Raw genomic sequence first — 23565 nt, 5'->3', positions numbered from 1 at the left:
TTCTCAGTCATCTGTCCTTTGACAAAGATATGCTGGTTAATCTCAAGTGATTCTTTTCCGTCATTTCTACACTTACCACTTTTGGCCCTCAAACTGAGTTTTCCAACGTGATGAGGGGTACACTGTTGCTCCAGATACCCAGTTTCTGTGTTTTTGTTAGATTTGGCTGTTCTGATGAATTGCTCTTAGGGATCAAGCTTTCTCACTGTTCCTAACTGAATGCAAGTGTTGTCAGCATAAAATAGTGTCCTCGGTTGGAGCTGTTGGTTTGCTGAATATGCCAAACTAAAACATACGGGCTGAATGAAAAGTAATTCCTTGTCTTTAAAAGAAGTTTTTGATTCAAGTTGTGAGCACACATGTTCAGTGTTAATATTCCTGTAGATGTCTGTGAAAGAGTAAGAATTGACCATCATCCATTTATTGCAAAACCTGTCCTTTTGTAGAGGAAAAAATCAGGCAAATAGAGGATTTTTTATTTTATTTTATTTTATTTTATTTTATTTTATTTTATTTTTTTCCTGTGGTTGTTATGTTGTTGTTTGTTTGTTTGTTTTATCACTAGGGGAAGCAGAAATAAAAGTTAGATTTTTTAGAGAAATATATCGGCAATCATAGAGAGGGAAATTAATTTTTTACAATTTCAGTGGTACATGTAGAACAAAAAAGTCTATTATTCAAAGGAAATCCTCGAGCTTTTTTTTTTTTTTTTCCTTTTTTTTTTTTTCCTCCAGCCCTAAGTAAATATCATTCGTGTATCCATACCACAGCACTTTTTTTTTTTTTTTGTAGTTTTTATATTTCTTCTATCCTCATCCTTACAAAGTGTGCCAGAATAATAATTTTGCTTTAGAAGTTGCAGCAGTTAACACTTCTCCATAATTATATTGGTTGATTCCCTGTGAATTAGAAGATTTTTTTTTTTTTTTTCTTCTATAACAAGGCATTATTTCTCCCAATTTAGTGTTTTCTTTGATAGTGTCCATTGCTTTAGGTTTCCTAAGCCTCTGAATGTATGGGCTCTGGCAGTCCTTCTGCCTCTAGATACCAAGATCTGTGGTAAAGATCAAAACCTTTACCATATCTTTATAAGAGACTGAAAGTTGAAGAAAGATGTGTCTGGTAGAAAGTAGTGAATGAGTTTTTTATTCTTTCCCATGGCAGTCTTTCTACTATTTGGCAGGAGTAGAAGGGTTTACCAAAGCAGGGATCTATATGAATGTCTTGAAAATACTTTGGTAAAATCAGGTATATTGTGAGATCTTGCAAACAAAATAACCTCCCTGCATTTCTCACTTAGTATCTTCTGTCAACAATTTATCACTTGTTCTCTTTCTGGCCTGTACTTTCTGGCATATGTCAGTCCTGTGAGGTACCGCTGTGTCTTTCTGGATGGTGAATACCTGAAAGAGTAGCTGATGAAACTCAGCTTTTATACACTCAGTATATTCAAAATTTCATAACAGAATCATTTTGTAAATTAGATGTGGAGATGGAGAACAAGCCAGCAAAGAAATGTGAATGCACAGATGGGATATTCACATATACAAGATTTTACTGTGTAATCTTGCTAAAAAAAATAAATCAAAACAGGTAATAATATATTGTAACACTTCCATAGTTGTTCCTGTGTCCCATAACATATTAATATTTGGCTAACTTTGCTTTCTGATCCTTTGAACCTTTTTTTTTTTTTTTTTTTTTTTTTTTTCTCCCATAAATAGATCAGATGCCTTGGGGAATGATTGTTTCCATTCTTATTCACTCTGGTATTCTTTTTATTCTAATACTGTCAGGGCTTTAGATTTACAGCACCATATGGATTTGACAAATTTCTTAACTTCTGATTAAATCAAAATAGACTGTGATATCCTCTCTGAACTTTACATACAGTTCTGTAAAAAAATAGCAATTGAAATCAATAATACATTCACCATTGGGCCCGGATGGAACAGAATGTTCTCTGCAAAACACTTGAAATACATTTAAACGTGTAAGATATAAAATGTTTCACTTTGCAGGTATAAACAAATAGATGTAGTATACAAAATCTAATAGAAATATGAAATGGAGCTTGATTTTGTTTTTCATTGGAAAATATGTTGATGCTACTTCACATAGGCAAAACTATTGACAGCATTGTATTGACATGCATTCATCAATAGATGAATGGATCTAACAATAATCTGTGCTCTATGAATAGGCTATAAAGCAGTAATTCACCATTTAGATTTTTATTTTATTTTATTTTATTTTTCATAAAATGGCCTTTGCAGTGGAAAAATGTCACTTTAATAATATATATATATAGTTGTTTTTGTGGTGCAGATTTTGGCCCAAAACACACAAGTTTTAATGATCATAACAGTTTAATGAATACGTAACACATCTTCTCAACACATCTTCCTGCTGTCTATAAAGAAGCAGTGAGGCTGACATTGTACTTGTAGGAAGTTAGATGAGAAAAAAATTACTTTTTGCATCTGAAACTCTTACAGGTTTACCCACAACTACATTATGGAGCAAAGAAGGAAGGCACAATATGTAGTCTAAACATTGACCACAGCATGCAAGGATTTTTCTATGGCTAAAAATACAGGCAAGTAAACAGAGAGATTACTCAAAAAAATACTATTGAAATATATTTAGCTCTGTCCCCACATCCGTATAAGCAGGGACAATTCAATATAGTCAATGTCAGGAACAGAGTTTGCATTTTGTCTTTTGGTGACTAATAGAGGAACCTTCATTTGCCAGAATAACAAAATAGTACCAGTGCCAATATGAAGTGTTTACGGACACAGCTACAGTTTTGTTCCATATTAGAACTTGAAAGAAATTGATAATTCATTTCAGCTGTCATCATAGTAAGATCGATAACCTTTCCACTGAATTATCAAAGTTTTTCCCTCAGTTCTTGTGTCAGGTCCCCAAGGGCACCACCAGCTTCATTTTGTCCCTGCCCAGGCCCAGCCCAGGCCCCACAGCAGCCCCAGGGCCACCAGCCCCTGCCCCACTGAGTCTGTAGCAAGGCCTGGCTCCAGCTCCCCACAGCCCTCCCCTGCCCAGCCATGGCCCCTGACCAGCTGGGTCTACCCACGGGCCCACGGCCCAGCCCTAGCCCCAGGGAGGTGCCCGGTGCTGGTGCTGCTTAGTGGCCCCAGTGTCCTGCTCCTGGTTGGGCACTGGGATGGGTCCTGCCTGTGAGCCCTGCCTGTCCCACCTGGGAATACCCCAAGCTCCTGGACCCAGGCACCTGCTGGATATTTTGTGCTCTCAATATTTTGTGCTCTCATTTCAGTAATGTTTCCCATAATATATATGTGTGTGTATACTTATATACATATATATACATATATTTATATACCTGTGTTTCAACACCACCACCCCCCCAGAAAACTTGCCGAGACTGACTACAATGTACACCTGAAGCTTTTGAAAGCAAATGACAGGGCAATGAAAATAAATGTCTCTATGTCAAATGAGATCCACAATGCCACGTTAGTTTATCTTAAGGCAATGCATCTAATTGCTGAGCAGTCAGTAAAGCATTATTTAAGAATTGTCCTAAGTAATTCAATTAGGCTACTCCAGTTTGCTTAAACACACATTAATCTTTCATAGTGACATCAAATTTGCAAATACCTTGGGGAAAAATTCTGCACTAAATCATTTGTAAATGTAATAAACATTTAACCTATAAAATAATAGATGAGGTAGAATACTTCAAAGCAGCTCTGTTTTACTTCTTTTTTTCCTCGATTAAAAAAAGTGAGATCAGAGCTGCTTAGTAATTTCTTTGTATAATTCACACACAGACTCTTCTATGTTACAGTTTATTGATGGGAAAAGGAGCAATTTGTTTACATACCTTCTGAAATATGCCATTTTAGAGGAGCTATGTAAAAGAAAACCTTAACCTAGCAAGCCATAGTGTACAAAATATCACTTGATCTTACAAACCACAATGGCTGTTAATAACATAAAAAGTATCAGATGATACATTCTTAATCAAAACTTCTTTTGACATTATCTGGTATGCTGACATCCATTAATGATGTGCATCATGTGACTTGATAGATCAGGAACTAATGACGCAGTTGTCATTTCTTTCCTGTGCAAGTTCTACGCTCAGCCTGAATTAACTTTGCCTGCAGTTTCCTGTCAATGTGAGGGAAACAGTGGTGTTAGAAAGTTATGCAAGAAGTCTCTTCCACTCCTGTTGAAAGTTGGCATAGTGTACCTGGGCTGTACAGTGTGTGAGTTTTCTTCTCCAAGTAGATGAACCACCGCTCTTCTTAGTGGATTCAGTAGCAGCTATGTCTGCTTTGTCAGGTGGTGCTCATCATCTCAGTTAATTAGACACTCAGTGAGCAAGAGCATCAAAGTGTACCAGAAATTCAAAATGCTATACTATGTTTTAGCAAGAGACAAGTGGAAAATATATGCTATCGGCATGACTATACATTGAAAATACATTTGCAATTGCCATTCAGTTTTCTGTCAACAACCCTTTGGAAATCTCCTTTTGTATGCAACTGATTGCTTCATATGAATTCATTTACTTTTGTTTCTGTAAATCAAACACTTTTATAATGTATGTTTTGCATTGTCTATTTGTAGAAGTGATGGTGTGGAAAAAAAAAAAAAAAAAAAAAAAAAAAAAAAAAAAAAGGAAACGAGAACCTGCAAATGACTATGTCTATCCAAACTGAATGTCAGTTTGTGTCTTCTTTTTATCTTATATTCTAAGATTTCTTTTATAAATAGCAGGGTTCAGGTAGGGCTCAAACATAATCTGGAAATGAGAAGAGCTTTTGTGTCCTGCCAATCTCTGACTGTAGCAAACAGTTCTGTGGTTTAACAGAAACAGGTTTGCAGCACAAATGCTGATACTGAGAAACTGTTGTCCATGTTGTAGTGGTGTCCTATAGAATGAAAAGTCTGATGCTGGGGTTCTGACATCTATGTTGTACACATTTCAAGGGATCTTATAGTTGTTTGATTTTAGTTTTTCAGACTAATTCTAGAGTTGTTCTCTTAAGTAGCATTAATTGCTCTCCTCAAACATTCTTTCTAGTATGAACCAAAGCCTAATAGAGTCATGATCTTAAGTGCTGTGTTCTTGTTGGGACGTTTTCAGTAAGCAAATTAATAATGCTTGAAGTGGAAAAGATTAAGATCTCGTGAAGACAGTTTTCTTTAAAATTAGGCCATGGTTTCTGACAATAGAACAACTCTTATCTATTTTCAGATTCCTTTATCTAGTTTACATTAATTGTTTAGTCTTCTAATACAGGTAACAGGAATGGAGATAAGTATGGTGAATAAAAATATTTGGGTGTATCATTATTGTCTTTGAATGGGAGGAATTATCCTTTGGATGTAACAGTCTTCTTTCATTAACATTAGAGAAGTCCTGAGGAAAGACAGTATGCCTAGAAATTGGGCAGCTTGGTGAAGATGAGGCGAGCCTCAGTTTTTGTAACATCTTTTCAGAAACAACATGAGCATTAAGGTTTCACAGCTTTGGGATCTTTTTATGCTGAAGGCTGTCCAGAAAACAAAGTCTGTGGTCTGCAACTGGTGATGGCAATTTCTGATTTTCAGAAGATATGCCCTTTTGAACTTTGAGGAAAATTAATCAAACCAGCCAATGTTTCAGTTGCTCAGCTGTAGATGTTTGAGCATATAACCACAGTTTTGCAAACAACTGAGAACTGAGTTAATGGGTGAAGTATTGTTATTCAACGTTCACACATAGAAGTGCTTCAGAACTTCAGATGGGATAGAGGGCCAATTGTGTCAGGTTTCATACAAAGTAAACGAAAAACAATAACTCCAAAAAAGAAAAGTATAAAGAAATTGCTTTCAAAGGAGACTTCCTGGGGCACAGTTTTCCGCTTACAATGTATAGAGGATTCCGATGCATTTGTTCATTTCCTATTGAGCAGAGTTTCTCATTTCAAATGCCTGTTAATCAGTCATAGTGGGAACACAATGCTAGATCTCCCTGCGACCCCTCAATTCAGGTTATTGTGTTTATGCTTAAGAATGCAATGAATATGAATCTTTTTTTTTTTTTTTTTTTTCTTTTTTTTTTCTTTCCCTTCTGAGAAAAGCTTTATCAAAACTGATGTATTAGAATGTTTCAGGTTCAGTGAAACAGCACTTTTTCTTGTCTTTCTAGCTTTATTTACCACATTCCTGTCAGCATTGAATTTGCTGATGAAAAATCCATTTTGAAGTAGTATGAAGATTTCTGAAAACACCTGTCCAGGACTTGTAACTTATAATAAACTTTTCTACCTGCAATCCTTCCCTTTTGCAACCAAAAACTGTTTCATGAACTGGGGAGATTCCAGCACTGTTCAACTACTCATATGTCCAGTGGGAATCTATAGTGAGACATTCCCAACAGTACTGCAAGACCTAGAGCATGCAAAGGATTTGCAAGAAATAGAAGTAGTTCCAAGGGAGCAGGACCACACTCCAAGGCAAGAAGACAAGCCAGGAGGCTGGAATAATCCAATAAATGCCTAGTACTAGAATGTCTTTTGGATGAGTATACAATTTGCAGGAGTATGCTTTTGAATTTCTTTTTGGCAATGTTTGAACTTGACTGTTTTTTAGGGGGTTCACTGAGCATTGCCCCTTTCACCATGCATAGAGAGCTCAGAGAAAATGTAAGATTCTCACATTTGTTTTTCTGTATTAATTTCTAGACTGTTTTGATGAAATTAAATTCAGTGGTAGAGCTCTTTTTTTTTTTTTTTTTTTTTTTTTTTTTTTAACAAGGTCAAGATCAGAATATTTAATTTCCTATGAGTTTTGCTTAAATATTGATTGACTCTGCATTTTTATATTAGAAGCCATAAGACTTTTTGTTTGGTCCAATTAAAAAGAACAGATATGAAAAGCTCATTTTCATAAATATAATGTTTATGACTTGATGAAACAACATTTTTACTATCATAATAATGCATTTTAGACAATTTTATTGTCACAAGTATAATAATTTAAGGGAGAGGAAAATCTCATTCTTCAGCATGGGTCCTGTATGATCTTGCAATAGCACACAAAATGATTATAGGTCTCGTATGGGAATTTGATAATAATTTTGACAGATGGACAATGGCCTCAACTATTTCATAACTAAAGTGCATAAGGGATATTTCTTTCAACTTTAGGAAAAAAATCATTCAACCCAGATGGTTTAACTTCAAAAGCAATGAGTGGACAGGCTCTTAAAGAATGAATTTAGTTTAGAAGTTAGTTTCTCTTAGAACAACTCAACTATTCAACAATATTTCCTAATATGCTGACATTTCATGATCAGGCTAAGTAGTTGTGGAGTGTGTATGAATCTGTTCTTTTCCCTTTACCTGTCTTCCTCTTCCTCCAAAACAGTAATAAAAGAAGTTGTGTTTATAGCTTTGGTAGAAGCTCACGATAGCTCTGCAGCTGATCTAAAAGCCTGCTGTTTATTATGGGTAATACAAGTCATTTCAAGAAAAATTTTCTTGTGTGAAATTCTTTCTTCCTCCCTAATCTTCCTGAATGTTCTTTTAAATGGCTGTATGCATTCCTAAGGAGAAGGGTTCACTGGAGTAAAGGCTGAAGGATTCAAGGGTATAGTACTCTGTTAGCTCTGGGATATAGTTCCCCTGGTGAGAGTTGAGATCCTTTGATTCTTTTTAGTATTAGCACAGTATCATCTGTATTGCAATGCTGTTTTTTGTTTGTTTATTTTTGTTTGTTTGTTTGTTTGTTTTTCCCAAGGCATCTGAGAAATTTTATTATACTTCTGCTGAGGGCAAGAGTCCCTTTTTCTGTCCTTGGTCTGAACCTGGGGGTACTGGTAGACAAAACTGTGTATAAGTAGACAAAACTGTGTATAAGACAGCAGTGTGTGCTTGCAGCCCAGAAAGCCAAACATATCCTGGGCTGCATCAAAAGACGTGGCCAGCAGGGCAAGGGAGGTGATTCTTCACCACTGCTCTGCTCTTGTGAGACTTCACCTGGAGCACTGCACCCAGCTCAGGGGCCCCCAGCACAAAAAGGGCATGGAAGTATTAGAATGAGTCCAGAGGAGGGCCATGAGGGTGATCAGAGAACTGGAACACCTCTTCTTTGAAGACAGGCTGAGAGAGCTGGGGTTGTTCAGAGGACAGGAGAGGAGAGGGAGAAGAGAAGGAGAGGAGAAGAGAGGACAGGACAGGACAGAACAGGTCAGGAGACCATATAGTGGCCTTCCAGGCCTTCCAGTACCTAAAGAGGGCCTACAGAAAAACTGGGGAGGGATTCTTTGTCAGGGAGTGTGCTGATAGGACAAGAGGTAATGACTTTTGATTAAGAGAGGGGAGATTTAGATGAAATATTCTGAAGAAATTATTTACTCAGAGGGTGGTGAGGCACTGGACCAGGTTGCCCTGAGAAGCTGTGGATGCCCCATCCTATGAAGTGCTCAAGGCCAGGATGAATAGGGTTTTGGGCAACATACTTTGGTGGCAGGTTTCCCTGCCCATGGCATGGGGGTTGGAATCAGATGGTCTTTAATGTCCCTTCCAACTCAAACCATCCTATGATTGTATGATTCAACTAATATTAGCCATTAACTAATCAACTAATATTAGCCATATGATTAGTTGAATCATATTCTATGATTCAACTAATAAAGAGCCTCTGCTTTTGTCCAACATTATTCCTTGTAAGAGCCAATAGGAAAAACAACAAGGAACATGCCTGGATTTCATTGTGATTTAAAGTGCTGTTGCCTTCAGACAACCTTCTCTTTATCCATTACTCTTTGAGATCCACAGGAGCTATAGTTATGAAATTTTTTTCTGAGAGGCGGGAACTTCACTATGTGAGGCTAACATGCAGCCTACTTCCAACTTTTTCCTGTCCCCTGTGGAGACTCAAAGCAGGTATAAATATTAATCCTCCTGTTTTGGAGACAGGTTATGGATACTGGAGCATGGTAATGTAAGCAGGAGATGAAAAGTACTAAGTTGAAATGCATTGGACTGTGCAGAGCATAGCCAAAGAGGATGAAATAATGTAGTAATACCAGCACCCAATAACTGGTGTCACAGGCATTTAAATTTAAAATGTTATACTGACATAAGGATATTAGCTATTACCAATGCCGTGATGAGGTGTACCTCTGAAGCCTTTAATTTAATCTCTGGGGCTTCTGTTTTATTTACTCTAGATCAATTATTTGCACTTTTGGTAGTTAGATCTCTAGCTGCACTACTTGCAATTAGCTCACAAAATACTGTCTGACAACTAGATTGTACCATTTTAGTTGCTTATAATAAGAGACAATGAATTTACACAAAGTACAGGCAGCTTAATGAGCATATCACTATTATATCCCTGTCAGAGATGCATTCTGCTTCTCATCCTTCTCAGCAAAATATTTGAGCTACTTACTAGGTAGGTCTTTAGAGACAAAGTGCACCCGTGAAATCTTGAAATTTTCTCTGTTTCCCTTTGCCGTTCTGTTCCACCTACAGGTAGGCCATGTACGAGACTTTCCCACTACTTGCCTAGAAAGATGTAAAAAATCACCTTCACCTTCATATATGTCTAGAAATTGCAGGACTGACCCTAGTATCTTATTTCTGGGAAAATGCTTAACTTCTAAAGTCCTTTTTTTTTTTTTTTTTTTTTTTTTTTGTACAGCTGCTAAGTCAACGAGAACAAAACAACAATCCTCCCCCAAAAGCCAGCCCTCCAACAGCTGAGTGAAAGCCAATATTCTGATACTTAAAGTTTTCATTTTCTTTTTTTCCCCCTAATCTATTGCAGGATTTTCATTTTGTTGCTGAAATTGAACACAGATAATTATAGCTCTTGGTAGCTCATTAACAGCTCTGCCTTTAAATCAAAATATTTAAATAATGAGTTGGTCTAATTTCATTTCCCTGTTGACTGTCAACAATTGCTTTTCTCCCTCTCTTAATGAATGATTCTGTTCTTTAATTGCAAAGCTAGTTCCCTAGTTAGTCCAGGAGGTAGATCTTTCATGATTGCATTTATGCACGTTTATGCAATGTAGATTTCTCATAAATCATTGTTTTATGGCATCTTAATTCTTTATTAAACTGGAATCTTTATGGAACTGATTTTTTAATCTATACTTAAATATTTCAATGGATTTGTGTTCCATATGTTTACTGTGAAATGTATGTGAAATAGAGATAAGGAGTCCTATAGCAAACTTTTAAAATTGTATCTGCACTGAAACCATCAGAAACGGTCAATAGCAGTAAACATTGCAATATATAGGGATCACAGCTGTCATTAACGATCTTTATTTCAACTGATACATAAACTATCTTTTACAGGCTCTATTTTTTTTAAGCTCACCCATTTCTGAAATTCCTTAATACCTCTTTATTTTAGTGAAATAGAAACACATCCTTAGATGTGAAGTGAGCAAAATGAGGGGACAAAAACTCAGCTCCCTTCATGTTTGGATGTCTGAGATTGTTGTGGAACAAATACTTTGAGTTCACCTCTTCTGACTGAGGCTGCCAGGAGTATAAACCATGCTCGAGTAAATCTTGCTGCAAAAGTTAGGGATGTTATGGCTCCCTATTGTCTGCCTGCCTTTCTTCTGAAAATTATTACCTGTGTCACTGAAGGGGCAAAAGGTTGTGCCTGAGCCATTTCAAGTTGTCTTTCCAGTGTCTAAACTTAAGCCATAGATGATTGTGAGTTTGACCTGAAACTGGACTATGAATAGTGGTGGATAAGATGCAATTACCCTCCTGCTGCCTTTGATAGAAAAGCTGGTGCCTGTAAAGTGTGGGCAGCTATTTCAGCGAGTGCAGCTGTAGCAGCTAGTGTTGGTGCTCATCTACCACTACCCCAGAACTGGTCTCCATTGACCCATTCTGCCAAAATGGTAAAGTTGTGGGGAAAAAAGGCATATGCCTTACTTAATATAACTGTGTTCAAAACTCTTGATGTCAGTTCAGCTTTGTTGAATGCAGACCATTTCTGTCCATTTAACTCCTCTTAAGATGATATAGCTGAGCTGGCAGGACAGCTCCTGGAAGCACATATTTTCTCTCCATTAAGAGGAACTCCAAGGACAAAACTATCTTGGAGTCCCTACTGTAGTCATGTGTACTTTCAAGAGGACATGGTATGCTCTTCAATATGTAGGTATCACAAAAAAAAAAAAAAAAAAAAAAAAAATCAGACATGGAATTAATACCAAAATTAAAATACAAAATCAAACATGACGGTATTGTTCGGTAGCAACCGGCTCACAGCAGCAAGGAGGAAAATGGAAAAAAAGAAAAAAAAAACTTCTTTCATCTGTTTAGCAGAACTGTTGATATCGAGAGTTGTGTCTGTAGGTGAAATGATTGGTTGATGGCACTCATTAATGATCTCTATCACGACAATATATGTTGATGTCTCTGTTTCTTCGAGGTGCCTCCTGCCAGTGGGAGTAAGTAGGTTGACATTTGAATTATTATCTCTCTGGCAGAAAGAAGAGTAGAGTGCTGAGGAAAACAAGAAATGTAAATGTGGGAAATAACGAAATGCATGTAGTCTCTGGTTGGGATATGTAGAAATGCAAAGGGGAATGTGTAGAAATGTAGAACTGAAGAGAAGCCTTGAAGAAACTTGGACTATGTGAGGAACAGAAGAAGAAGAGAATCTCACCAGTAGAATGGAAATGTATAGTGACACTGATGTACATATTCATGACTGGCAATAAAATGGTGGAGGACACACACAACACCCTTTGTTAAGACTCCTTATCGACAGCTTCCTGAGAATAATGATCCTCAAAACATGATCCAGTGTTTTTTTTTTTTTTTTTTTTTTTTTTTTTTTTAACATTAATGTAAGAAGAATGATAAAGACTCTAATAAACAAAAAAATAAATAAATAAAAATGTAAATAAGTAAATAAATAAAAATAAATTTTAATATAGCAGGGTCTGGAAGGTCTTTCAGGAAAAAAACAGCTCCATAACTGAATAAAAAAGATAATCTGACTTGTGTGCACAAAGCACAACACTGTGAGTGTGATGTGAAATTACGCTTTTCCACTGGTTAAAAAAAAAAAAAAAAAAGGAGATAGAGATACAGAGAGATTATTTCATGTCTAGAACTTGATCTCCCTGTGAGAAAACCTTTGAGAAGTGTCGTTTTTACCTTCTAGAGGGAGGAAACAGAGAAAGGTTTTTTTTGTTTGTTTGTTTGTTTGTTTTTTTTTAAGAATAATTTGTCCCTCTATTTCCATTAGCAATTTTTTTTTTTTTTTTTTTAATATAAATAAATATGACTGATCTTCATAATTGTTAACATTTAATGTAGTTCATCCTTTAGGGGTAGTCATTAAGCTGAAACTTAAAAAAAAAAAACAAAACACGTTTTTCTAAACATATCAAGCCCCCAAACAAATTTTTACCATGATCCTTGGGATTTTACAGGTATGCAGAGGGGAAAAATGTGTGTGCTTCCATAACTGGTATAGCAAAGATTTTATTTTTAACTCAGTACTTGTCTTTGTATAGTTCATTTCTTCTACTAGTTTTCCAGGACTGAGACATGATGGAACTGCTGTTTAAAGAAAATGAGAGTGAGAGCAGGGGGAGACTGGAGAAAGAACTTGTATGAGATGTGGATAGCTTAGTTTAGCTTTAAGGGATGGAGAGTTTTAAACGCTGAGCCCCTTAAAATTCAGTGGACTCATAAATATTTCTGCATTTCAGTCTTGTAAAGAAAATTGCTTGCATATGGTTAGGTCTAAAATGAGTAAAATGAGGGAGGACCTTTTGAGAATAGCTGTCTCAGAAGTAAAAGTCTGGTAAGTTAATATATAAATATATAATAATAAATACATAATGTATAAAGAATACATGTATATAATACATATATGCAATACATATATATAATAAATGATATATATATATATCATATATATAAAGAAATACAACAACTTCAACTTTCCATTCTCTTTACTCCTTATTATGTTATTTACTGTCATGTGCTGCCTGAACGTGGCTCTAGGTAGCCATCTTTGACAAGAAGGGACCCCCAGAGGTCCCTTCAACCTCAGACCTGCTGTGATTTAATCCAGTGTCCAGTAACATTACCCTGTGATTCCTATTTGTCTCCAGATCTCTCCTTTTAGCTTTCATTAGGTGTAGGTGATGATTAGTCCAGGCTTCTGGTACTGAAAGACATTTTCTGTCTTACTTTCCACTAACACAGGTGACTGTTTTCTTCTCTGAGTTGGGTTCTGTTTTTTTTCTGTCTCTTTTCACTATGCATTTTCCTCTCTCAATCAAACCAGTTGTCTATTGTATTAAGAAAGAAAATGAGAGCCAGCCTGAGTACAGTTCAATGAAATTGGTCTTTAGGTATTTTTTTTCCTTACTTTGTTGTACATCTTTCTTGGATTATTTATCTATTTATTTATTTATTTATTGTATTTCCTTTCTGTGTTCTTTTTGTATTCCCAATTGTGATTCACACATTAGAATAACATAATAATCTTGCTCAGCCTTACTTTGCACATCTTATTTGTTCTGTCGCAACTACTCCAGGGATTTGTCATTCATTCCTATCCTGTCCTGCTGTACATCTCTAACTATTGAAACAGAAGCAGGAGTCTTCGCATCTGTACTTGCTGAAAGCAAGCTGAAATGGGAATGTGAAGCTGAAAGGGGGAGTGACTAGTGCGTGAGGAGGTAGGTTTCAGTAGGCCTATCTGTCCAAATACTGGCAGTGTACAGAGGCGATTACCTTTCCCTGATTTAATGGAGGGTAAGATTGCTACGTAATATTGTCAGGTATATAGGATGTGACTGACCTCTTCAAACCTGACCTGAGCATTTATTTATATGACATCCATTAATTTTAATAGGAGTTAAATCCCATAAACTCATCCCATCTGTTTGCAGGTGTTTTCCCTTCAGTTACATCCATATAATGTCATTGTCAAGTTCCTAAAGTGTTGTCAAGATGAGAGAATTGTGTATCCAGAGACAGATTTTTGTTTAAAGACTGTGGCTCTAGATGGAAATGATCTTTATCTGCAAGTGAACAAGTAGTGTACTGAATATCTTTAATTTCCTGATAAGAGAGAGATTTGCTTGACAGACAACTGAGATCTACGTTAAAGTACTTCTATGTAGTTGCTGTTTAAGACAAGAAAATATGTTATCATATTTAATTCTTTCATTCTTTCTTTCCTGTACAAAAAAAAGGAATCATTTTCCAAAGTGGAAACAAACAAAAAAAGTACAAACCCATCTATGCCATCACTGTAATGATGTTGTTGTGACTTATATTTAACTCAGACAGTTTCTAGAGACCATCCAGAACTTAATTTATCATGTTTCCTTTTTCCTCTTCAAGAAAACAAATTAATATATAAAAGTATATCATTAAGAAAGAAAGTCTTTGTTAGAATTCAATTAAATGTCAGTTTGTCATACATTAAGTAGCACTGTGGGAGGACTGTTTTGTTGTTAAATTAAAATAGCTCATTGTTAAGAAATATTTACAGAGATATTGAAATATTACCTGGGATTTAAACATGGATATAAACTGGTCTCTTGGTACTTTCTCCAAATTATTTCCTCCAGCAACTGTATTAATTCCTGCAAATTTCATTCAGATTACTAAAAACAGTATCTTCACAGAAAGATTGATCACCCTGGCCTAAATAAAGATGTGTTTACCTTTTCCAGTTTCAAAATTGTATATTCATCTGGCATTTTATCTATTAAAAACAAAAGAAAATAAAACAAACAAACAAAAACATAGCTTTTCTCTTTGGGATATTGGAAACCAATGGGAATCTCTGGAGTCATCCAAAGTGTTACCCCAAAATCTACCTATAAAGCATAGCTAAATAGAAAGGGAAATAGTACAAACTCCTAGATACGTCTGGCACATAAAAGCTTACTGAATCCAATTTCTATGAGGAAATGCAAACACTGACTTCAGTGGCCAGAAAAATAGGTGTAGCAAAAAGCAAAACAGACCAGAATGTGTTAGGGCTATTTTGCATTGTATATAGGATTGCAGTGAGATCCTGGATAGAGCTTCTGCATATCACAGCAAATACTTTATTATAAGAAGTCATAATCAGTATTACAAGCATGGGTAGATATATCTAATATACAGATATGAAGTATAGATGTCTTACAATGACTAAGAAAGGTTGTCTATCAAAAACAGGATGTTTGTTACACCACATTTCCTTTGTTGGAAAGTAAGCAGTATTTTTATTCTCTCAAGTTGTATTCTGAGGCTGTACCCATATCGTAATATTTGGCTCTACTTGTTCTTGCAGAAGAAAATCTCTTCATTTTGGTATGGACGAGACCACATTAGCTTTGTGGAAACTAACTGTTGTATTATTTTTTTTTTTTGGCAATGAATGCTGAATCGGATACTTAGCGCACTGGGGAAGTGCTGCAATGCTTGAGACCACGTTACTCTTAGATATTACCAGAGGAATTAGGAAATACATGTAATTAATTATTCACATTCTTAAACAAATGTCCCACTTCATCAGAAACAACATGTAAGCTTTGCACCTTGATTTGTGCTATGTTGCTTAGAGATACTGTAAAATGTGTCAGGGAAGAAAAGTCCTTGAATTTCTTCTGCTTCAGTTGCGAGTCTATTAATAGAATGGGAAGAGAATTGTAATGCTTCATTGCTTTTGGCTGATGGAGGGGAATACAAGGACTTTCTTACTTTCAAAGTGGCTTTGAAATAGTATTGCCAGCAACAGAGCATCAGAAAAGTTCAGCACTGTAAAGTAAAAATGGCATTAAAAATAAATAAATAAATAAATAAATAAATAAAAATGCAATTTTCTCCTTACTTTTACTTTATCAGCAGGAAACTCAGATAACTGCCTCTGTCATTTCCCTCCACAACTTCTGCAGTTTTAAATGAAGGGGGTCATAAAGATATATTAATAAATATAAATTTTAATAGTAAAAGCATTCTGGTAATCATCTGATTAAAGTTGACAGTGCCTGACCCTGTAGAATAATCATGATCAGCTACTAGTCTAGTAACTAGGAATAAACAGGTGATTATATGATTACAGAAGGCTTCACAAATTTCATAGCAGCTGAATCCCCTATCTGAAATGTTTGAAATGTCTATCTGAAATGTTTGGCCTGACCTTGTGTGAGATATTATACAGTGCCATTCCTGTGGGCTGGTAAGGTCCTGCAGTTTTCCATTAAGCTAAATGAGAGTCTTGACCATCACTATTTGCACTATTGGGTCTATTATCTTTTGCCCTACAGGTGATTTGCTATGTGCTTTATTACAGAAGACAGAATATAGTCGAGATAGTATTGTCCTGAGGACAGCAATGTCAAATTTTATCCATGTATGGGGATGATGATACTTTCCAAGTTATGCGGTAGGTAGTGTTGTATGTTTCCCATTAAATTTGATAGGCAGTACATAATTTAATGTTCACAAATGACTCTGAAGAGGGGTTAGAATGATTTTACTGATGAAACAAAGCATAAAAATGTATACAAGCATTTGTAGCTGTTTTAGCACAATGCCTTTGACCCTAAAAGATGAGAGCAGGTCCGTTTTAACTAGTCTTTTACAGCAAAGAAATAATGGCATGTGCTGGCAGACTAAAATGTTCATGCAAGTGTAGACAATATATTTAAATGGTTACAGTGGTAGAGAGTTCCTGAGAGCTAAATCTAAACAACATTTCAAATCGCATACTTTCTTTTCCTCTGACAGGTGCTGAACATCTCAGTGTTCCCTGATGACCTGTTGCCTTGTGAAAAATGCTGACATGTTACTGGCCTTGACCCGTTCTCTTTGGCTTAATTCTGTGCATTTGTGTAGCAACAACAGGGCTGATAGCAGGCGAGATGAGGAAACTCTGTTAGCCAGTCTCCTCAATAACCAGCAGGGGAAGCTGCTGCATTGGTTTTCAGTGTGACTCGCAAAAATATAAATGCTAGTTATTTTTAAATTCACAGATGAAAAGGTGGGGTTATCTTAAAATGAGAAGGAGAATATGTATGCCTGTATGAAGAAGATTTTGTCAGACTGTGCCTGGGATAACTAAGCTACTCACAAGTGAGAAAGCTGGGAAGGAGAAGTGCACGATGTTACAAGTGGGTGCTATTTAGTGTCCAAATTTAGTAAATCCTGTATATTTACTTAGCCTACTAAATACAAAAGACTTTGAAAGTTTTTTTTATGTAGATTCGGCGATGTAAGCAATTACTAGGTGTCTGTAGTCTTAGCTTTGTGTAGAAAAGAAAAGTATCTCTGTAGGAAAGGTGTTTGACTGGAACAAGCCTGGGTTCTGCTCTCAGGCTTATCAAGGGAAGTGCTGGAAAGCCATTCAGGCTCCTTTCAAAGTATTTTTTTTTAATCTTATGCTTGTGTGCTTCACAGAATTTGTCTTTTAATCTGTCTCATGTTCAGTCTTTCATCTTTAGACAACACTGCAATATTTTGTCATTCCCATTTATTTCTTCATATTAAAAAAACTTCTGTTTGGATGGAGAAAAAACTGCAGTCCTTCAACCAGGCTGAAACAAAAGCAGAGTCTTAGCACGTAATTTTACTTTATCCTTAAAAGGTAATTGGACGTCTTATAAGACTTCCAAGTTACAAGCACAAATAACATGAAATTGATTATTAAAGAGAGCTGGAGAACAAGATTTTTTTGCCAAATATTTCAGCTGAGCTTGAACTAACTGTATATATGATCCTAAAACAAATACTTGTACTATTAGTACATCTTTTTTTCTCAGGATCTTCCAGGACAGAATTTGTATCAGTGTCATCACACCGGTAAACTGGGAATATTCCCTTCATGCCTTATTAATAATAGATGTGTCAGTGTGGTAGAAAAGAAGTTTTAATTGGGTCTGTATAGAAGCTCTGCAATTAAATGGCCATTGTCAGTTCTAGTGTGAGCTTTGTCTTATTAACGACCCACAGGAAAAGTTTTCTCATAAAGACTACTTCTCTTGGTTTTGTCCTAACTAAGGATATACTCTTACTTCTAATTTAATGCTAATCCTCACCTTTCTATTGGCATAAAAGTCCCTCAAGTAGGAACCTGCAAGATTGTTTGACACCTAAGCAAAAATTATTATTTTATCTGCAGAAAATGTACTAGTTTACAACTGACTCTTTCCTGTCCTCAGTTTCAAGCAAATGGATTTTGTTCTCCAAAGAGAAGTTTGTTTTAAAAAATGCTCATAACTGAATAGCGGGGATTTACTTGTGGCTTTGACCAAATTAATACCTTTCTACACCATACTCATGAAGCATATTCAGAGCTTATGATGCTCTTTAACATACATGGCACATGCGCATATGTATTTATAAGTTCAATTCTACCCTTTTAACAACTGAGGGAAGGACCACAACTTCTTCCTTAAGATGACAGAATCAGCTGGTAATTTAGAAGCAGTAAAGGGAAATTCCTACCCCATAAGCAATTAGGTTATAGGGTCTTTCTTGTAAGAATAAAGGTGATTTGTGTTACTTTTTTATCTTCAAGGAGATTAAACTTTACTTTAGAAACCAATTCAATATATATTTCAAATCTAATAAAGACTGTTTACTTATGTTTCCAGAGGAGTCAAGACCCCCAGAAGTACTGCTGGAGAAAGCTTAAACATTTAATTTGTCTGTTGGAAAAAGCTTTACTAAAAATGCTGAAAAACAGACCAGAAAAGTTCATCTGGTACATCTTGAGAGAGTTGACTTGGCATGATCTATTGCATCTACTATCATCTGAGCTATTTGCTCTTGCTCAGACAGCCAGTGCAATGCTGGAAGAAGTTAAAGACTAGGATGATCCAGGATGGTGGCAAGGATTTCTTCCCAGGAAAATATGGATATCATTGTTGGGACACTGAGTTATAGGCTGGACACCTCAAAAATATTGAGGCATCAGGATTAAAAGCAAGTTTACAGGAATAATAATTATGGGAAAAATGCCTTCGTGCAAGCTCTTTAGGAGATTCCTTTTAGAGAACTGACCAAGAGCTATGACTTGATTACAACTTGTAAGCACCTCTAATGGAAGAAAGATTTTTGACAGTATATATCTCTAGATTTAGCAAGGAGTAGCACAAAAGAATGAAACCTGTAATATAAACCTTAAAAAATAGAGAGTAAAAATAAGGGGTACACAATGTCTTAGACTGTGTATGTGTAAACAAGATATCACAGTTCCCAGCTTCAAGTTGTCCCAAAAACTTGCCGGTCATTTTGGTTTTGATGGTACTGTTTTAGATAACTAGAACTTAAATATATTTTAGACAGAATCTCAGAGAAGTAGAATAATTCATTCCTTCTGATCTTAAGAATCTCAGAGCGCAACACTATGACAAGTAAAACATTAGTATTAGCCAAATGATATTTAGGAACAATACTGTCACTAATTCCTTAAAAATATTTTTACATACTGCAACACAAACTGGTATTCCTTTTCTACCAACAACATTGTAAAAAAATTCCAAACTCCCAATATTAACTGACTTTCCATTACTTTTCTAATGGACTCTCTATCTAAAATGTCCAATGCACATATGGAAGTGCCAGGTCAGTTTCTCGGATGGTTTCAGAAAAACATACAGAAGTGTTGCTTTGGATTCTCTTCTTTCTTTTCTTACATATTTTACCATATTTTATTTACAACTGCCATTTGCACTCCAAAGCCAACTACTTCATCCATCTAATACTACGTAGAGGAGTATGTTAGACTTTCCTGTTTTTCCTCATCTTCCATCTGTTTCCACCATGTTCTTCTTTTTAATTGTTGTGTAACACACTATAAGTGAAAGATCTCTAGCATATAAAAATTTTGAAGTACTCATGTACCCACTGTACTTTTTTAAAAAAAAAAAAAAAATGGTTTTCACATACCTCTAAATAATTCTTTTCATTTCTACTGTTTTCTAAGTAGGGAAAGCTACCACCTGTTTCAGAAGAATACTGAGGGTGATTTCTAAAACATTATATATGCAGTCAAGTCAGGTTAAATATGCATCCTTTCTTCTTCACATTCTTCAGCAGTTCTCTACCATCTGACTTTTTCAACAGGAAGTTTTTTATTAGAAGAATTATTTAAATAAATGGTGAAAGTTCAATTTACAGACTAAATGTTTAGCCAAAGGCTGAAAGCTTTAAGCAGTAAGAAGCGGTATGAAGTTTTCCTCTGGAGCAAGAAGACCAAATGTCTCACAGAAGAAAAGAAAAGAAGAAGAAGAAAAAAAAAAGTAATTTCAGAAAAGTTATCACTCAAAGAAACTTGAATTGTTCTGCCAAGTTTAAGTATTTCTTACTACTAGGTTTCTTTAAAGAGCTTTGAATTCTTACCATTTGACTAATGTAATAGATCCCAACTATGCCTCTGGAATTTTTTCCTGTGGACTTGATTTGGAAGAATCACATGACTGCAAGCAAGACTGAACCTAGAGTCAGTAAATAACAGATGGTGAAATAGCCAAATACATTTGTAAACAGCTCCCTAGGCTAAATCTCTGCATCAACAGCTGGAAGAGGGTATTCAATATGTTTAGTGTCTTTTTCTGTGTGGATACCAACTGCTACTGTCTGTTTGCTATGTTTACTGAATACCGGGAAGAACCTTGATGCATATGAAGCTGCATATATATATTTTAGCTTTTTATATATAACAGATGCTGTCTGAAAACAATTAGGCAAAAATCAAGTAGCCTAAAATCAATTAGACTAAAAAGTTCGTCAATAAATTATAATATAATTTAAATGAGAAAATTTACATTAGATATCTCAGGATAATTATGAAACAATTACCTAATAATGAAGCTTCCAAGCTTTTTCTAACAGATGGTCAGAAAGCTGAAATATATTGGATCATAGATAATCAGCAAATTTAATATGCAGGATAAATGCAGCAATTTATCATCTTGCTATAAACCATTGTACTACAATGTACTTGCTATAACTCCAAGATCAGAGGAACTTTCCAGGGTCTCTAATCTCATATAGTAGTGTTACAGGGCTTCACTAGATTTCAGAAAGTTGTCTAAACTTGTAGCTTTACAGCAGTTACGGTTTTCACTTATTTATATAAATTTTAAAACAGTCTTAACACAACTTCAGTACTCATTGTGTTTCACATCCATTTACTGTAGGAGTACAAATTACTTGTTGAAGGTTGTCATTCTCAACAGTGTTAGCTACTTCTTGTTTTATGAGAAATTTATATTAATTCCTTTTTAAAACACCAACTAAAAAGTAAGAGTATATGTTTTATATTAGCCAAATAAAGTGCATAATGTCACGTAGGTGTATACCAAAGCCATTTTCAGAATCTACTACTGATCACCTCATACAAATGAGGAGTTACAAATATTAGCTGCCTATAAATAAGAATGTTTGAACCAACTTCTGAGTGATGTTATAGTTCTACTGTGTACCAAGGTGAAGTCAATGTGACAATGTGATTCTTTTACCTTCTGTCTTGATTTGATATGATTTGTATTTGTTATAACTAATAAACAGTTTGAATTTCCATGTCTGATTCTGTACTTCAAAGATGACAGCAGTAGTGTGTGAGTAAAGACTGCAATGCATTACAACTTAATGAGCAACTGTTCTTCCTCTGAATCATACTGAATCATAGAAGGCAGAAACTAACATGAAGAAAGATGAAAAATTCCAAACTAAAGGTCTTTTGATTGAATATCAGTAGCATTTTAAAAGGAGATCTTTCTAAAAAAGATCAGGTTTTCCTAGCTCAGCAGTATGGTTTAACAGTAACTATACAGTGTCACCCCCCCAAAAAAAAATAAATAGCTTAGTCAGGAGAGCTGACTTTATGTTGCTGGAAGGTATGCTGTCTCCAGTAGCAGTTTCTGGTACAGAAATGATAAAATCAGAATTTTGACAGAGAAATCTAAGCTTAGAACTTCAGCTGAGATTATAGTTTCAGCACTAAACATGTGAGCTGCTAAATGTTTAAAAGACATCCAACCAAATTACTCTTGGACTTATTGTGATATTCACATATAGATGTATAATGGGATCTTCACAAGCAATGAGGACTAATTCTGCATGTGAATAAAGGAGAGTGTATACAGGACAACATAACACTCTAGGTAAATCAACCCTATGTAAAAATGATTTACTAAGGTTTATTTTTCTGTAAAACATAGTCAGAAATCCCAGCATGACCCTTAATGCATCTCTTGCATATACTGATAAATCTTCAGGCCTACACTTCAGAACTTCAGAATGCTTTAAATTAGAAGTCATAATAATCCATTGCTTAGCAGTAAGAGTAGAGTCAACCTCGTATGGTAGCATCTATCTACATTCAAATAATGTTGGAGCTTTTTCTCCTTGAACAATGCAGCAAGGGAGTCACGGTCTGACTGAAGTGTAACTATAGTGCCACTAGTTAGTACCTTCCAGTTAAGACTTGTACAAGGAAGTATAAATAGATCAGTACTGAATCCCAGTGTTCAGTCATGGTATGATATACAATAGAAATTGTTAATACTTAACTATATTAATTTATTATTAATAAAAATAAGTTATCATTTACTCAATTGTGATTCATTAATATGTACTATGATTATGTAATATTTATACAATATAATATTACCATGCATCAAACCTGCCCTTGACATATGGGAATGTAAATAGTTTTATGTCTCCTGTACTATGCAATATGCTGTGCTACTCCAGCTGTATAGTCAGTCACACAGTAAAGTCAAAAGGATAATCTAGACTTTTAATTTCCATATTTATTAAAAAGTGTCTCTTAGTAAAACCTTGATTTTATTTTCTTGGTAGAAGTACACTCATTTCTTATACGGTATTATAATAACTTCTAGCAGGTAATTACATCATTGTATTTGAAGGCTTTCTTTATAATATCTTACATCTAGGAAAAAGAGATTGAGAAACCACACTTTCTAAATGTATTTTCCCATGTATTTGCAATGTAGAATTAATGAATAAGATGTTTAATGCATGGAACTATAAAATGCTTCAGAAAGGTGAAGCCACAGCCAAAATAGTGATGAGAGGGTCTTAAATAAAAAGTAGGTTGGCTATACTGCTATACATCCAAAAAGACATCTAAAAAATCTCTTTTTACTACACCTGCAAGTACCCCAAATTTGTAGACATTTTATTCTCACCTTTTGTATATTCTCTGGCAGATAGCATTTTTCTTTGCTTACTCTGAACTGCCTCGATGTCAGCAGTGATATGGTTTTTCCAATGTCAGACCCCAAGAACCAGGTGGAATGAAGCCCAAGTCTCCTGAGAATATCTAGTGAATGCATTCAAATGCATTCCTCCATGAAAATGCCATTAGAGTGACTTTATTTTTTTTCAGTGAAGATGGTATGTATATTCAATGTTGGAAAATGAATATGGCTAAGTAGATGAAGGATCTGTATTGCTGTTCAGTAAGTAGGATACCTAGAAGGTGAGTGAGTTCTGGTTTCCTAGGACTATTGTTTCTTTAACCTGGGTAGCTCTAACA

The 23565-nt window shown here is 35.4% G+C and overlaps 1 long non-coding RNA gene across 1 annotated transcript; it reads right to left on the bottom strand.

The window, feature by feature from the left end:
• Nucleotides 1-3770: 3770 nt before the first annotated feature.
• Nucleotides 3771-22490, bottom strand: LOC118162831. The gene is made up of 3 exons (XR_004748656.1): nucleotides 22050-22490; nucleotides 20400-20494; nucleotides 3771-4161 (listed from the first exon to the last, which is right to left on the bottom strand). It is a non-coding gene; the product is annotated as an uncharacterized LOC118162831 (long non-coding RNA).
• Between the last annotated feature and the right edge of the window lie 1075 nt (nucleotides 22491-23565).

Source organism: Oxyura jamaicensis, chromosome 2 (assembly GCF_011077185.1).
Source record: "Oxyura jamaicensis isolate SHBP4307 breed ruddy duck chromosome 2, BPBGC_Ojam_1.0, whole genome shotgun sequence".
Lineage (NCBI taxonomy): Eukaryota > Metazoa > Chordata > Aves > Anseriformes > Anatidae > Oxyura > Oxyura jamaicensis.
Note: the sequence above shows the minus strand (reverse complement) of the source record. Positions and strands in the feature narration are given on the sequence as shown.